Raw genomic sequence first — 16,735 nt, 5'->3', positions numbered from 1 at the left:
AGAGACAGGAGAATCTCAGTGGCTTGCTGGCCAGCCAGTTTAGCAAATCGGTAAGCTAAAGATTCGGTAAGGAACTGTATTTCAAAACTATAGATGGGAGAGTGATTTAGGAAGGCTGGTGGTATGGATCTCTGGACTGTACACACACACACAGGCCAGAAGAGGGCATCTGATGCCATGGACTAGCCAGCAGATTATAGAACAAAGGGTACCAGTCATCCAAACTTCAGCCTTGCCCCTCTGGTCAGGTGATTGGCATTGTCTGGGGATCCCAGTCTCCTTTACATATTTTTTTGGTTTTTTTTTGTTTTGTTTTTTCTTTTTTCTTTTTGGTTCTTTTTTTCGGAGCTGGGGACCGAACCCAGGGCCTTGCGCTTGCTAGAGCGCTCTACCACTGAGCTAAATCCCCAACCTCCCCAGTCTCCTTAATTACCATCTCTCAGTGTGTAGCAGGAGATTCTCATACCCAGCCCTTGCATTCCACTTGTGTCCTGGAGTGAACATCTTGTTGAAGGTTAACTTAGAACAAACAAGCCGTTAGTAGTTTTTAAGATTTCTTCCTACCGAGGCGCTTACGTATAGGTTATGCTGTACCACGTAATAACCATAGGTTCCTTTGGTCCACTTTATTAAAGTTCCACTTAGGAAATGCAGTGTCTGAAACAGCTCCAAGGCTGTTATAAAGGGACTTTATCCGTACTATTTACCCTAAGTACTTATAAGGCAAATTCTGTGTTTGAATGGTCAAAATACAAGAGGAAGAATTTCTCCCCTTAAAGGTTTGGCTAGTAATCAGTGCACTACGTTTCCCATAGTTCCTGGGACAGCTTCTCTTGCATTTCCTAGATGGCTGTATGCCCTTTGCTCTGGCCTTGAGCATCGGTGGGAATTAACAGCAGCACCATACCCGTCAGCATTGTTTAAGTCAAAGATCGTATTCTGTTCTTTATCGTTCCCTTAATCTGGCTTCTGCTCCTTCACTCGCTGGCTTCTGGAGCCCAAATAATCTGAGAACGGTTACTGCTGCTACTCGGCAAAGCAGGAAGCTGTGCCTACCGAAGCACTCTGGGAGTTGTAGTTCTGGTTCCCTTACAGGCACCGGCTTGTCTTGCTCTGCCTCCTCCCACACCAGAAGTGAGCATAAAGTGGTGTTTAGCGCGTAGGCAGGATGAAAGCTGTGAGGGTTAGCAACAGATCTGCGTATGATCTTGCTGATCACCAGCCACCACCACCGCGGAGCCAATGAATTTTCTGTCGCGAGCCCAGCCGCCCGGCTGGCAGGCTAACGGACTTGCCGCTGAGAGTTCTGGGAAATGTAGTTAGGCACGAGCAAGCTACCGTTAGTTGCCGGACTGTGGCGGGAACCGTGGCTCCGCAGGTGTTCGCGGCTCGAATCAGCCTGAGGATTTTCAGCCGGGTAATTAGGACCAGACCCGGGATTGGATGCTGGGCGTAGCGTAGGACACCTCTCCAGTACTGAAACCCCCGGTGATGTGCCTCTGGGTTAACCGTCTAGGTTCCTTCATTTTGTCCGGAATAGCAGAATGAATCCTGGTGATCGGAGCGAATCTATAGAAGGGGCCGGATTGGAGCAATCAAATGCTGTCCATGGGGTGGGAGAATGACTCAGGGGTTAGAGAGCTTGTGCAATCTTGAGAAACTGCTCGAATCCCCAGGAACACCTCCCTCCCTACAAAAAAGGGGGCGCAGACACACAACAACTTGCGAGGATCGCTAGAGCGGCCGGCCTAGCCTACCTTCAAGTTCAGAGACGTACCCTGACTCTAGGGAATGAAGTTGGGAGTAATAACTTCCTCTGGCTCCTACAGTTGGATAGAAGCTTACGCACATATGTTAGCATTCATACATCACATACAATAAATATTGATGGGTGCCGCCCAGCCATAGTCCTCCTGTATTAAAGAAGAGTGAACCGGGGTCAGAGAGAGCAGCTTCACTGCTTCCTAAAAGCAAACAAGCACAACACTCCAATACGTGAGAGATGTGTGCGTTGATTTTTTGTTTGGTTGGTTTTTATTTGTTTGTTTTGGTTAGTTGGTTTTTGTTTTGTTTTGTTTTGTTTTGTTTGCTTTGGGGATTTTTTTTTTGCTTTCTGTTTTTTTTGATTTTTTGATTTTTGCATCTGTATGGGGGGGAGGGCATGTAGTGGTCAGATAAAACTTTCTGGGTTCAGAAATTAATCCTTTCCTTTCGCCATGTGGGTCTGGAGGATTAAACTCAAGCAATCAAGCTTTGCAGTGATCAAATTCACCTGCTGAGCCATCTCACTACCTATCTTGGATGTAACCCTAGGCTGGCTTGGGACTTGTAGTCATCCTCCTGCCTCAGCTTCCCCCCAGTCCTGGGATTGCAGACTTTAGGAGGTCACGATTAATAAGTAAATAAATATATAGCAGGCCGGTTGCCTGTAATGCCAGTGCTCATGAGCAGAGACAGGAAGACCAAGGCTAATTTGAGGCTAGCCTGATCTACATAGCAAGATCCAGACCAGGCAGGACTACATAGTAAAACCTCGTCCCCTCCCACCACCAAAAAAAAAAAAAAAAAAAAAAAGAGTGGGGAGTGAAATGACTAATCCTGTGAAAGTGCTTGGCAGCCCGACGCCAGTCCCCAGGACCCACGTAACAAAGCAAGGAATAATGGACACACTAGTAACCCCATGTCTTGCTGGGGAAGTTGGCTGACCAGCCACCCCAGTCAAATCAGGGACCATGAATTACGATATCTAGAGAGCAGGTCTCACAAAACAAAGTGGACGGTGACTCTGGAAGGTCACCTAAGGTTGACGTCCTGCCACCACATGTACCTGCGCGTATATAAACACAAGCCAGTGTTTGTACATGGGTTCTACGTCTCCAGCTCAGCCATTTGACTGGACCATCCCAGCATGCCCCACACCCCACGCCCACACCCCATGCCCAGACCAAATTACTTCCTTTCCTATTTGCAAATGGCATTTCTTTTAAAGCTCTAGTTTCTCAAAGTATAATAAGTTTCGAATAATTTCAATTTAGATTGTCTGAGGGATAAGATAGGAAGGATTTTTCCTTTATGTCCCCACCTCAGCCCCTGTTCAGTGTAGGAGTTAAATCCAGGGAATTTCACATACAAAGCAAGTGTTCTAAACCTACTGCAGACCTGTCTTTGTTTATATAAGGCTATAATTTTTATTATTTACTAGTAGGTATTTGTAGTATATTAACATTTATTTAAAGATTTATTTATTTTATGTATGAGTACACTGTAACTGTCTTCAGACATTCAGACACACCAGAAGAGGGCATCGGATCTTATTACAGATGGTTGTGAGCCACCATGTGGTTGCTGGGATTTGAACTCAGGACCTCTGGAAGAGCAGTCAGGGCTCTTAACCTCTGAGTCATCTCTCCAGCCCCTATATTAATATTTCTTATGTAGCCAGAAAGCTGTTTTTTTTAAGATTTATTCATTTATTATATATAAGTACACTGTAGCTGTCTTCAGACACACCAGAAGAGAGCATCGGATCTCTTTACAGATGGTTGTGAGCCACCATGTGGTTGCTGGGAATTGAACTCAGGACCTCTGGAAGAGCAGTCAGTGCTCCTAACCACTGAGCCATCCCTCCAGCCCCAGAAAGCTGTTTTTTGGTTTGTTGTTTGGTTGGTTTTCTTTGTGTTTTGTTTTGTTGGACAGTGTTTCTCTATGTAACCCTGGCTGTCCTAGAACTCACTCTGTAGACCAGGCTGGCCTCAAACTCAGAGATCCACCTACCTTTCTTTACCTTCCAAGTATGTCCCAATTAAAGGCATGCGCCACCACTGCTGTGCTGCTTTGACTGAAGACCTGAGTTCAGATCCCAGCACCCCCCTTGGGTAGCTAGCAACCACTTAAAATTCTGTAGCCAGGGGATCTGGCACCCTCTTCTGGACTCCATGGGCACCTAAACACACATGCATGTGCTCACACAAACATACTCATAAAATAATGAAAAGGGAATATTCAATAAAAAAATACATTGTGGTGGGGGTGGGGGTGGGGAGCCCAGTGGCATACTCCTTATCCCAGAAGCAGAGGTGGGAAGATGCCACAAGTTCAAGATCAGCCTGAATAGCGTAGTAAGAACCAGGCCAGTAAAGGAAAGACATAAACAAAGCAACCAAAACACCAGAAGTAAACTGAGCATTGCAGTGCACACCTTCAATCCCAGCACTCAGGATGCAGAGGCAGGCAGATCTCTGAGTTCAAGGCCGGCCTGGTCTATGTTTGGATCTAACAAGAATTTAAAAGAGGAAGGATGGCTGGAGAGGTGGTGCTGTCAGAATGTTTGCCTGGTATACACAATGCTCTGCTCCATCCCCAGCACCACATACACTACGTGAGACGGTGCCTGCCTGTAATCCCAACACTTGCAAAGTGGAGGCAGGAGGATCCGGAGTTTAAGGTTATCCTTAGCTACATAGTGAGTTTGAGGTCATCCTGGGCTACAAAAGGCAAACATGGTCATAGGCCTATAATTCAAGGACTTGCCCAGCTAACTCATGAAAGAGGAGGATAAGGAGAAAGGGAGGGAGGGAAGAGGGCCAGGTATCCACCTGATGACCCTTGTTTCTTCTAGAGCTCTAAAGCTCTCCCATTCCTCATGGTCTACAGTTGAGGAAGCTTCTGGGACGTGCAGCACCTCTACAATGGAAACGAGATCTTCATCATCAGCTTCAGACGTGTTCTTGGAACCCTGGTAAGAGCAGGACCCACAGGAGCCTGTGCCCCCTTTACCTTGGGCTGAAAAGCAGTTGAACCCACCACCCTATCCAAACTGAGATCCAAACTATATGGAGCCTGGTGTGGTCCTCACACTCCTGAGGTGATCACCAGAGTATGGAGGCCCTCCCGTCTGTTATCTTTATGTGGCTGTGTCCTCTGTAACCCCTGAAGAGTTGCTTTAGGACCTCTATTAGGCTCTTCCTGGTTATCCTCAATGGCTTCCTAGCCAACCCTCATGCCACAGTGTGGCTCGGGGCAGGTGTCGAACCCTTGCTTCACAGAGCCTGGACTCAGTGTCCAGTGGGTGCCCTGTGTGCTAGCCAGGTCCTTTCTCAGGAATACACAGGAGAGCATTTTCCAGGGAGAGAGAGGAGTTGGGGGTTGGACACAGTAGACTCGAGCTGGGTTTGGGGGTTCACAGCTGTGACCCAGCACTTTGGGAGGCAGGTGTAAGGGTCAGTTTGACCTATACAGTGATTCTGTCTGCGACAAAGCTCGATGAGAGCAGCCGTAGCCACACCCTCTCAGGACCAACCAGTGGTTCAGCACATAATGAAGCCAGGACCCCTCTCCAGTACTGAAGCAGCATTTGTTCTACTAGTTGCTGGGTGTGTGGAAATCAACAGCTTCTCAATGACTTTACTGTCATTGACCAGCGCCACTCTCCACCTGCCCAGCCCAGTGATGCACAGCCACTAGCTAGAATCAGCCTCCGGTCCCTGTGCATAGTTGAACATGCTGGGGCAAGTTCTTGAACTTCTCTGAGCTTCTGTTTCTGTGTATATGAGTATCAAAATAACAGATGAGGATTGGGGGCATGGCTCAGTGGTAGAACCCCTGCCTAGAATCCCCAGTGAGGGGCTGGGGGCGTGGCTCAGTGGGAGAGCCCCTGCCTAGAATCCCCCAGTGAGGGGCTGGGGGCGTGGCTCAGTGGGAGAGCCCCTGCCTAGAATCCCCCAGTGAGGGGCTGGGGCGTGGCTCAGTGGTAGAGCCCCTGCCTAGAATCCCCCAGTGAGGGGTTGGGGGCGTGGCTCAGTGGTAGAGCCCCTGCCTAGCACACACAAAGCCTTGGGTTTGATCTCGATGCCCAGATAATATATTAAATTGGTAGGTTTAAAGGAACTTTGTAGATTACAGAGTGCTTAACACATGGAAGTTCTTTTTTATTATGATTTACATATGATTTTTTTTTCTGTTTTTTGTTTTTGAAACAGTTTCACTGTGTAGACTAGGTTGACCCAAAACTTGTAATAGTCTCACCTCATCTCCTGAAGTGTGGGGTCACACGTGTGAGTCGCGCACTCAGCTCCTTCCTATATATGATTAGTATTCGCTCTTTGCCCAGCAGAGCAGTATCAAGCCCAGCTTTCCTCTCTCTCTTGCCCTTGATCTCCCAACAGCTGACCCAGACCTCTCTACACCACAGTCACCAGAGTCCTTGCAAGCTTTCAGCAGCACTGCACCCTAGCTCTTCCCTCACTTCCTACCAGGACTCTGCCCTTGGGTGTCATTAATCAGCACCCCATCAGCAGCCTCCCCAGCGCGTGCCAGCCACACCTTCCACTCCGTGACCAGCAGAGCTCAAGTTTTCCCTCCCACACCCCTCACACCCACCTCCCCTCAGACCTCCCTCCATCCTCAACCCTGCTCCCCACCCACCCCCCACTAGCTGTGTGAGCTGTAGTTGGTGAGCTTTCCCTTGGATTTAATAGAAATCAAATGAGCCCAGAAAAGAAAAGGAAAATAAATTGTAATCTCACTGAGACTGCCATAGTTTATAACCTGCTTTTAACCCTCAGCTGGGTGGGGGGCAGCCTTGGTGTTAGCCCATAATTTGGGAGTATGAGGCAGGAGGATCAGGAGTTAGAAAGATAACTCAGTGGTTAAGAGTTCTTTTTTTTTTTTTTTTTTTTTGGTTCTTTTTTTCAGAGCTGGGGACCGAACCCAGGGCCTTGCGCTTCCTAGATAAGCGCTCTACCACTGAGCTAAATCCCCAGCCCCTGGTTAAGAGTTCTTATCATTCAGTCATGAGGACCAGAGTTAAGAGCCCAGCACCTACACAAGTGTCACTCATCCCTGCAACCCTAGCCCCAAGGAAGGGATCAGAGGCAGAGGGATGCTGGGACTTGTCCACTTCCAGCCCAGATGACATGATGCCCAGACCCTGCCTCTACACAGACACCAAGACACAGATGCACACAAATAGATAATTTTAAAAAACAGTCTGTTTCCAAAAAGGCTTGGTGATGGCACCTTTAATCCCAGCATGCAGAGGCAGAGGCAGGCAGATCTATGGGAGTTGAAGGCCAGCCTGGTCTACCTAGAGTAGTCCAGGCCAACCAGGGCTACACAGCGATACCTGGTTTCAAACAAAAACAAAACAAAAAAGGTGTCCACCTCTTGCTGTGGCTGTGGCTGTGGCTGTGGCTGTGGCATAGGATGGATGGATCACTAAATAACTAAGGGTAGAGCATTTATGTGCAAATCCATGGGTTCTGTCCCGTGTAGTTCATAAACCTGCAGTCCTATTGTTAGGAGTAGACCTCAGGGGTTGGGGATTTAGGTCAGTGGTAGAGCACTTGCCTAGCAAGCGCAAGGCCCTGAGTTCGGTCCCCAGCTCCGAAAAAAAAAGAAAAAAAAAAAAAAAAAGGAGTAGACCTCAGGAGCATCCTTGGTGCTGGGTGTGGTGGTGTACTTGGGAGGCAGAGGCAGGTGGATCTCTGAGTTTGAGTTGAGGCCAGCCTGATCTACATAGTGAGTTTCAGGATAGCCTTGGCTACTCAGAGAGAAACCCTGTCTTTAAAAAGAAAAAAAAAGGGGGTTGTGGATTTAGCTCAGTGGTAGAGCGCTTGCCTAGCAAGCGCAAGGCCCTGGGTTCGGTCCCCAGCTCCGAAAAAAAAAGAAAAAAAAAAAAGAAAAAGAAAAAAAAAGCATCCTTAGCTATACAGAGTTTGAGGATAGATAGATAGATAGATAGATAGATAGATAGATAGATAGATAGATAAATAAACCCACAAAAGCCCTGGTCCCTTAAGATTACCAACTTAGATCTCATCGTTGTACTGTATGCAGCAGGTCCTCTGGATCCCGGAGGACAAAGGCTTATTCATGAACCTTTTCATTGAGGTAACAGGACCACATTTGAATCTTCGATGTTTTTAAGAGTTCACCTCACCTTGGCAGTGGTCTGCAAGTTAATCCTGTGAAGCGACCTCACACAGCCCCTCTGGGGAAGTCTTGCGGCGCCCATGCCAAAGAAAGAACACCTCAGCATGTTCATCCACCTTCTGTTGGCCTCGGGAACTCCTGGAGGGAAAGCTAGCTCCAAGCAGGAAAGAAGAGGGAAGAACTCTGAAGGACACAGATCATCCCAGCCTACAGTCCAGGTGAGTCCCTTGTCCAGTCGGAAGAGCCATTGTGTGACGTGTGTGCATTAGAGGGTCTGACAGAGGCCTTCTGTGTAAGCATGCAGGTTCTGTTGGATGGCTTGCCTGCCACCAGACAGGAGACGCCCTTAGTAGTGCTGCTTGCTCCTCCACTGCCTGGGAGAGAGAACACTGAGCCATGAGTGTGAATTACTTCCTTCATCCCCAGAGCCAAAATCCCTGACAGGGCTGGCAGGATAGCTCAGTGGTTAAGAGCACTTCAGAGGACCCAAGTTTGATTTCCACACTAGCTAGTTTACAACCACATATAACTCCAGCTCCAAAGGACTGACGCCCTTTCCATGCCTTTGAGGTCACACACACAGAGAGAGAGAGAGAAAGAAAGAAAGAAAGAAAGAAAGAAAGAAAGAAAGAAAGAAAGAAAGAAAGAAAGAGAGTTTAAAGATATACTATCTGACAGAAAGCAGCCAACGAAAGGAAGAGTTTTTTCCAGCCTCGTGGTTTAGAGCAGCAGTTCTCAACCTGTGGGTCATGAACCCTTGGGTCAAATGACCCTTTCACAGGGGTCAACTAAGACCATCAAGAAACACAGATATTTAAGTTATGATCCATAACAGTAGCAAAATTACAGTTATGAAGTAGCGATGAGAATAACTTTATGGTCCAGGGTGAGTCAGCACACCACGAGGAACTGTTTTAAAGGTCATAGCACTAGGAAGGTTGAGAGCCACTGGCTCTGAGGCTTCAGCCCTTCATACCAGGAAGGACACAGCGGTGCTCACAGCAGCAGGAGTGTGTGGCAAAGACTTCTCACATAGTGGCAGATAAGGAAGGGACAGAATAGACGGGGACCAGATGTGAGGATAATCCTCGAAGGCCTGCCCAGAGTAACCTACTTCCACAGACTGGGCCCTTCCCACTAAAAACTCCACAGCTTTCAGTGTAGCACCACGAGGTGCTGGAGAGATAGATGGTTTGGCCGTGCAGAGCACTTCCTGCTCTTGCAGAGACCCTGAATTTGGTTTCTAGCACCCACTTTGAGCAGCTCACAGCCACTCTGATGCCCTCCTCTGGTTTTCTCAAACACCAGCACTCATGTGGCCTGCCTACCCACACACATAACATATAAAAATAGATCTAAAAACAGCAGCATAAGCCAGGGATGGCTCATTCAGAATGTGAGGACACCTCAGTAATTCCACAGAGTGTGGGAAGTCTTCTCCCCCTACTGCTCTCTGACCCGGGAGAAAACCACACCTGGGAGTAAGCCACAGGTGCTATCACGTGGAAATCCCACGTTGTGATCAGTCCCTGGAACACCCCACTCGGAGTCTGCAGTCTTCCAGGTTCATCATAGGCTTGACCCGAAGCTGCACCTATTCCACAGGAGGCTTTCAGAGAGAGACCATAGCCAGTGCTGGACGCGCAGAGCTGGGCGCTGTGCACTCTTGCAGTCCCAGCACATGGGAGACAGAGGAAGGTAGATCTCTGTGAGTTCAAGTGTGAGTGGCATAGTGTGACTCTGAAGGAAACGAAAGAGGAGGAGGAAGGGAGGAAGGAGGAGGAAGAAGGAGGAGGAGCAGAAGAAGGAGGAGGAGGAGGAGGAAGAGAGAGAAAAAGATTACTGGAAGCCAGGCATGATGGCATACACTTGTAATCACAGAACTCAAGACAACTGAAGTAGGAAGACCACAAGTTCAAGGCCTGCCTGGGCCAAATAATGAGAAGAGAAGAGAGGAGAAGAGAGCAGGGGAGAGTAGGAGAGGGGAGGGCAAAGGCCGGGAGGGGAGAGGAGAGAAGAGAAGAGAAGAAGCCAACGATTCCCCTAAGGACTCAGTTGCATGGGAGATGCCATAGACCCGAGACCTCGGGTGACAGGACTCCAAGCATCAGAAGTCCCTGTCCCTTGTAGTACTGGCCCTGTGCCACTGCTAGGCCACGTAGATGGAAGTTTGACTCAAGCCCTTTGATCCAAGAAGATGGCCTCTGAATGACCATGCTGATACGCTGATCGAGGCTAGCATGGGTTGGGTGTGGAAGCCTGGCCTTGGCTCCAGGCTCCTGCAGGCGTGATGAGACTCTGACTCACCTTCCTAATCTAGACTGAGTCTCGGTGTACAGCTGAGCTTGGGCAAGCCTGTTTCGATTTAGCCCTTGTTTATGTGTTTTTATATGTCTCTCTCTCTCTCTCTCTCTCTCTCTCTCTCTCTCTCTCTTTCTCTCTTTCTCTCTCTCTCTCTCTCTCTCACACACACACACACACACATTTTTGCAATGGCACTTTTTTTTTCTTTTTGCGGGGACAGGATTTCTCTGTAGCCCTGGCTGTCCTGGAACTCACAGAGACCATATAGTAAAGGCCTCCCTTCCCCTGAACAGGTGTGTGAGGTGAAGGGACCCAAGGAACTAACCAAAGAGGACTAGGATTCCCAACCTCCATGAAGCTTTGTGACCAGCCTGGTGTGGAAGGAAACTGGAAACTACTAGAATGGTGGTTCACTGTCTGCATCGGCTCACTGCAGCAGCCCTGGGCACCCCTCTTCTTATTGCTGTATGTTTGGGAGGTGTGTGTGTGTGTGTGTGTGTGTGTGTGTGTGTGTGTGTGTGTGTGTGTGTGTCTGCAGGCTTGCATATGCCAGCTTTCCTGAGTTGGCTATTTCTACTGTGGGCCCTGGGATCAAACTCAGGTTGTCAGACTGTTCACAGCAAGCATCTTTACTCGATGAGCCATCTCACCGGCCCATTTTTGTTCTTTTTAACTTTTGTATTACATTTTCCCTGTCGTTAGCAAAAGTAAAAACATTAGTGTGAGAAAACTTTAGATTGCTATCTACAAGAGTCATGGGTGACATTTGATTACCTGTGGAACACTTGCTGACTAAATGAATGTGCATGTGTATGTTTATATATTTTCCCCATTGACCACTCTTAAAAGACAATTCTCCAGCCGTTAGAGCCATACAGCCCTGCCATGGGATTCCTAGAAAAGACCCCTTGCCTGTTTTTATCAGCAGGCCGTCTTGCTCTTCTGGGCAATGCTGCTCTCAACCACAAGAGGGCGATATTTGTCCATGAATGTCCCTTACAAAGCCTGCTTTAACCGGCAGCTGAGACACCTGCTTCTCTCTCCCTTCTGAGCCTCCTCCAGGGGACAGAAACCACTGAGTGTTTTATCCAGGTCACCCTGAGCCACTCCTAGCTCAGCTTGCTCTCTGTACCTATAAGAAACCACTGAGGGGGTTGGGGATTTAGCTCAGTGGTAGAGCGCTTGCCTAGCAAACGCAAGGCCCTGGGTTCGGTCCCCAGCTCCAAAAAAAAAAAAAAAAGAAACCACCCTGAGAGTTAGGCAGGAGGGTTCGTGCTGTGAGATAGGCAGGTAGATCTCTGTGAGCAATTCTGATCTGCATAGGGAGTTCCAGGACAGACAGACAGACAGACAGACAGATAGACATAATGAAGAAGTCCTGGAGAGAGAGGGTGGGGGGAGGAAGAAAGGAGTGGGGAAGAGATCTTCTTGGAGACTGGATTGATAGTTCCTTTGGTAAAGTCTGTGCCTTAAAAGATTGGAACCGCAAGCCACCTAAAAACCAGCCTGGTGGCCTCATTTGTAATGCCAGCATTGGAGAGGTAGGGCATGGGGATCCTTGGGGCTCGCTGGCCACACGACCTAGCCTAATGGTTGACTACTGAGAGACTTCGCCTTGAAAGATACAAGAGTGGGGTTTAGTGGTTAAGAGCACTGGCTGTTCTTCCAGGGGACCCTGGTTCAATTCCCACCACCCACAGGGCAGCTCACAACCATCTGTAACTCCAGTTCCAGGGGATCTGATGTCTTCATATAAACATACATCTAGGCAAAATACCAGTGCACATTGAATGGTAACTAAATGTGCGTGTGTGTGTGTGTGTGTGTGTGTGTGTGTGTGAGAGAGAGAGAGTGTGCGTGTGTGTGCGCGAGTGTGCGTGTGTGTGCGCGAGTGTGCGTGTGTGTGCACGAGTGTACTGTGTGTGTGTGAGTGTGTGTGTGTGTGTGTGTGTGTGTGTGTGTGTTAGAGACAGAGACAGACAGAGAGGAAGAGGAAAGGGATGGTACCTGAGAAACAAGGTTGTCTATCGCACACAGACACGCGCACTCAGAAACCTTGGTTCATGCAGAAGAAAACTCACTTGGTTGCTCTGACGCTGCCTGCATTTGACAGAGCTTTCTTCGTTTTGCAGCCTTGGGCTTTACAGGAATGAAAAGATAACAGAGCCACTCAGGCTGCTCCCCTCGACCTAATGCCCTGCTCCCCCAACTACCTTCCTACTCCTCCTCACCTCCTCAGGACTGAGTCTGAACACTTTACCAGGGTCCCTCCTGATCTCTCTCTCTCTCTCTCTCTCTCTCTCTCTCTCTCTCTCTCTCTCTCTCTCTCTCCCTCTCCCTCTCTCTGTTCATCTGTGCGAGTGCATGCATGTGCATGTGTAAGGGAGGGTATCCTCACTACAAAGCTCTTGCTGGCCCGGAACTTGCTATGTACACCAGGATGGCTTCCAGTTTGCAGTTTCTGGGCTTCCAGGCATATACCGCCATGCCTACTTTCCTCTGTATTTCCTGGCAGCCTTAGGCTTCCTTTAGCCGACTCCACGTTTATCTGTCAACATCAGCTTTCATCATACACTTTCTGGAAGGTTCTTCCCTGCTTTTCAGCAGAGAACACCTTCCCAGAAGTCTCTGTGCCTTCCATGGTGTCAGATGATGTCATTCTCTCCTGAGCTTCCCTGAGGCCCAGCACTTCCACTTTCAAAACACTCAACAAACCAGACTGCCTGCCTTCTAGAACCAGAGCCCCAGGAGAGCCTGGGTCAGGCTGCTCTGTTCACTTCCCTGTGAGGCTCAGGAGAGGTGTGCTAAGTGGGTTCATGTCTTTTTCAGCCTTGACCTTCCCATCCGCATGGCTTTCCAGAGTCCCCAGAGGCTCTAGAAAGACATCCCGAGTAGCAGTGTTACCAATTCTGCCCCATGTCCCTTGTGGCAATTGAGAAACCATGTGGTTTAGTTTAAGGCAGGTGCAGCTTTAGTGATTTCCAGTGTGACTGTGTCACTCACAGGCTATGTGTATATCTTAATTTTCTTTCGTTTTGTTTTTGTGTCTTTATTTTTGCCTGCTTTTTGTTGTGTGTTTTTTAAATAGGGCCTCACATAACCCATGCTAGCCTCAAACTCACGACATAGCTGATGCTGGCTTTGAACTCCTGATCCTCCTGCCAATCCCCTCCTAAATGCTAGAATTGCAGTCCTGAGCTACCACATTTGACTGTACAGTTTAGGTTGGCCTGGAACTAAGATCCTCCTGCCTCAACCTCCCTCCACAAGTGCTATAACCACAGGCCTGCATCACCACACCCAGCTTATCTCTGATATGTGGGGAAGTCTGTGACTGAGCTTCTAGAAACCAAGCACAGCCTGGCACCAGCCACAGGTCCGACTTCTGTTTCTTTCTTCTAACCCTTTTCTGAAACCTTCAGACACAGGTAGCCCCTCGAACCCCAAGGCCACCTGGCCACTTGTAACTGGCCCTTCCTTCTTTCTCTTGTATCCCAGCACCAGATAGGACAGGTGCCTTGAAGATATTTACCACAGTGAACCAACTGCAGCAGCAGCTTCTGGAACACATGGGTGACCAGGCCTTCCTGCCTACCCCGGGAGGGCAGAACGCCTGGAGATTAGGCATTAGGAGCCCTCACAAGACCAAGGCAAGGAACTAAGGAAAGGACCCAGAGACAGGCGGTGATGGCACACACATTTAACCCCAGCAGAGGCGGGCAGATTTCTGAGTTCGAGGACAGAATGGTCTACAGAAGAAACCCTGTCTCAGAAAACCAACAAAAGGATCCAGATTTTACTGAGGAATGAAGAGGAGAGAGAGGCTATGAAGAAAACTTGTAGCCCAGAGGGGAGAAGGAAGCTTGAGGAAGCACAGAGCCTAGATTCTTCTCTTATGTACAGGGTTGGAGACTCTTAGTTCCGGTGCATGATTGAGTATCATCTGGCACTCTCTGTCTTAAAGACACCAGTATCTCTTAAAACTAGCCTTTCTGTTTCTGCTCTCCCCGCCCTCCCCAGGTCTCATGTTGCCCAGACTGCCTTCATTTTATATATAGTCCCAGATGACCTTGAAGTCCCAGTCTTCCAGTATCGACCTCCCAATGCTCAGATCACAGGAATGCATCCCTGTGTCAGGTTTATGTGGTGCTAAGGATGGAACCCAGAACCCAGGACCCAGGAGCCAGGATCCTGAGCCTCATGGGGAACCAGGCAATGGTGTACTGGGGAAGTGAACAGAGCAGCCTGACCCAGGCTCTCCTGGGGCTCTGGTTCTAGAAGGCAGGCAGTCTGGTTTGTTGAGTGTTTTGAAAGTGGAAGTGCTGGGCCTCAGGGAAGCTCAGGAGAGAATGACATCATCTGACACCATGGAAGGCACAGAGACTTCTGGGAAGGTGTTCTCTGCTGAAAAGCAGGGAAGAACCTTCCAGAAAGTGCACAGCTGGCTTGAGGCTAGCGTGGGTTATGTGAAGGTTAATAGAGTGGTAGGTCATCACTCTACTAACTCAACTACCTTCCCAGTTTTGAGGCAAGGTCTCTATGTAGCCCAGGCTTGTCCCAAACTCTTTCTTTATAGTAATGAGTTTATTTACTTATACTCCTTTTTTTATTACAGCTATTTATTTGAGGGTAGGGCATATCCTACTGTATGGGTGTGGAGGTCAGAGGCCATCTTGTAGGAATCAGTTCTTTTTCCTCCAGGTAGGACCCAGGGCCTGAACTCAGGGCATTCCTGGTGGCAAGCGCCTTTACATACAGAGCCACCATACCAGCCCCACTCAAACTCTTTATCCTTCTGCCTCAGTCTCCCAAGTGCTGGGATTGTAGGCTTGCACCACCACACCTGGCTCTCTGTGTCTTGTCTGCATGCGGGCCATCAAGACTACCCTCTACGTCTGTCTCCCTGTCATGTATGTGTCCCATGTGAATGCTTTAGGTCATAAGCGCTCCAAGTCTCCACCACTGTCCTGGGCGGTGGGGGAGGGGGCTTCTTTGGTGTCGGTCTTGTTGGTCTTGTGAGATGGGACGCCCTAGAGCTTCGTCACCGATGACGAGCATCCACCCTCGTTCTAGGGGAGCCTTCGGCTGATGAATAAGACTTGATTTGTCCCTGAACCATCACCACCTCCATTCATTCCATTCAAAGGCTTTCGCTCCAAATGGCTCATCTGACGATGCCGGGTGCGGTGGGGCCCCCTCGGAACTCCACTTCCACATGTGGAGGATGTGCGTCCTCTCCTGTGATGCTCTCCAGGGTGATGAGCTCTGACGTGGGTTCAAGCCTATTCGGGTGCTGTTCCGCCCTGTGATTTTCTCCTCTCTATGGCTGTTCGCCTCCATCCACGGAGCTTCCTCCCCCCTGCATTCACTGGGAGTCTCTCCAGTATGAATTATGGAGTGAATGGAAATTTTCCCTTATTCAGAGTCTTCAAAGATCCCCACTCTGTGCAAATTTGTCGGTTTTCTGCTGAATCCCATCCAAACGTCTGGGCAGAGCAGCCCAGCGTGAGGATGCGGCTGAGTCCTAGTTTGCTTTCTGTCGCTGTCATAAATACCACGAGCAAAAGCAAGTGGGGAACAAAGGAGGCCATTTGTCCCACAGGCTCAGTCCATCATCTAGAGACCCCAGGGCAGGCCCTGGAAGCCGGAGCTGATGCAGAGAGGCCTTGGAGCAATGTGGCTTCCCTGGCTTGGTTCACCTTCCTTCCTTACACAGCCCAGGGCCATCTCTATAGCCCAGACTGCTCTCAAACTTGCCATTCCCCTGCCTCAGCCTGCTGCTTGCTGGGATTACAGGTAAGAGGCAGGCACCTCTCGTTCTGTTTCATACCTGCCCAAAGCCCACCTCTTCCCGAAAGCCCTCCAGGATTCCTTGAGCCTATACATTGATGGGCTTCCACGAGGATTGGATGTCTACAAAAGCTCTCTCCATCTATGATCTGTTTATACTTTTTTTCCTTCTCTGACAGACAATATTTGAAGGAGAGCCACGCCTTGCCCTTCGCATTCTCCGCGGAGCCTTCACTGCCAAAACACTGAGGAAAGGCCTTGGTAGCTGTGTGTCACTCTGGACTCTGTGGTACAAGGAGATGGCTCTGACCGTTTGCCGCTGAGGATGAAGTTCTCCTTTTCCAGATGGTTTTCACACAGGGTGGTAGGGGATTTCATATTGCTTCATCTTCTACCCTAGCCCTGACCCTCACCACCAGGCAGCCCAGCCATATTAGCTGAGAAATCCATACAGGGGCAGGAGCCCCTGTTCCCTCCCCTCTGCTAAAAGATGTCATTAATTAGTTAGAGTTGTGCTAGGACATAGGAGTGACCTTGGGAAGGGGCACTTGGTGAGTAAGCAAGAATGGGCACCGGTGTGTCTACTCACCACGCCCAGGTTGCAGGGGAAGATGGCTCACTAACCACTCACAGGGTGACCTTGGAGGTCTGCAGGCTCAGCTCCCATGGCGCCTAGACCCATTCCTGTCCAGGAAAGGGTAACTTCCAA

The 16,735-nt window shown here is 49.1% G+C and overlaps 1 long non-coding RNA gene across 1 annotated transcript; it reads left to right on the top strand.

Annotated features, from left to right (window-relative positions):
* Window positions 1-1,356: 1,356 nt before the first annotated feature.
* Window positions 1,357-16,514, top strand: LOC100910802 (uncharacterized). The gene is given in 4 exon segments (NR_102359.1): window positions 1,357-1,401; window positions 4,647-4,738; window positions 7,928-8,150; window positions 16,206-16,514. It is a non-coding gene; the product is annotated as an uncharacterized LOC100910802 (long non-coding RNA).
* Window positions 16,515-16,735: the final 221 nt, after the last annotated feature.

This window comes from Rattus norvegicus, chromosome 12 (assembly GCF_021556685.1).
Source record: "Rattus norvegicus strain SHRSP/BbbUtx chromosome 12, alternate assembly SHRSP_T2T, whole genome shotgun sequence".
Classification (NCBI taxonomy): domain Eukaryota; kingdom Metazoa; phylum Chordata; class Mammalia; order Rodentia; family Muridae; genus Rattus; species Rattus norvegicus.
This window is presented reverse-complemented; position numbering and strand designations above follow the sequence as displayed.